Below are 837 nucleotides of genomic sequence, written 5' to 3'. Positions count from 1 at the left end.
GACTGTCCCTGGCTGTCCCCCGGCAGCTCCCCATCTCCCGACAGGGCCGAAGGGTTTCGCAAGGAGCCCGGGGGTCCCGGGGGGACAGCAGAGCATGCAGGAGGCCACAGCAGAAGGAGCCGAGGATGGCATCGGACCCCGGCCCACGGTGCAGTGGGGACAGGGATGCAGGACAGGGATGCCGGAGCATCCCTGGGGCAGGGTGTGCTGCAGGGAGTGAGACCCACGTCTCCCTGTGCACAGATACATGGCCCAGGGGACAGGTCCCCCAGCTGTAACACTGCCCTAGCACCCTTTTGCCCTTGGTTTTCCCCCGCCACTGCCAGCTTTGCCCCCCACCACATCCCCGGCGTAGTCTCTGCTCCGTCCTTCCCATCGCTCTGCAACATGATGCTGGTTGATGGCAGCTGCCAAGGGATACCCCAGAGCATCCTGGATTGTGGGAGGGATTGGGGGAATGTGGCAGGACCCCCACATGGGTCAGAAACAAGGTCACACACACCAGAGACTGGAGCTCAGCCCAAGGCACCTCCATCTCCATGCCGTGGGAGGGTGTCGGGCTCCTGGTTGCTCTGCCACATCATGGCTGGCAGTGACACTGTGACATAGCCAAGCCTGTCACCGCTCCATCATATCATGCAGCCCCACGTGTGTGCCCCTCCCAGGGCCGGCACAGCCTGGGCTCCCCAACCAGCACCCACAGCGATGGCTGGGCAACACCGTGACCTCCTGAGGCTTCCTGCTCAGCAAATAGTGTCAAGGTTAGAGCGAGGGATTCATTGGGGCCATAAATGTTTATGGCAGGGCCCCCCCCCCCCCCCCCCGACCCCGCCGGCT

This window comes from Pterocles gutturalis, unplaced genomic scaffold, assembly GCF_000699245.1.
Source record: "Pterocles gutturalis isolate BGI_N339 unplaced genomic scaffold, ASM69924v1 scaffold24274, whole genome shotgun sequence".
NCBI lineage: Eukaryota > Metazoa > Chordata > Aves > Pterocliformes > Pteroclidae > Pterocles > Pterocles gutturalis.
This window is presented reverse-complemented; position numbering follows the sequence as displayed.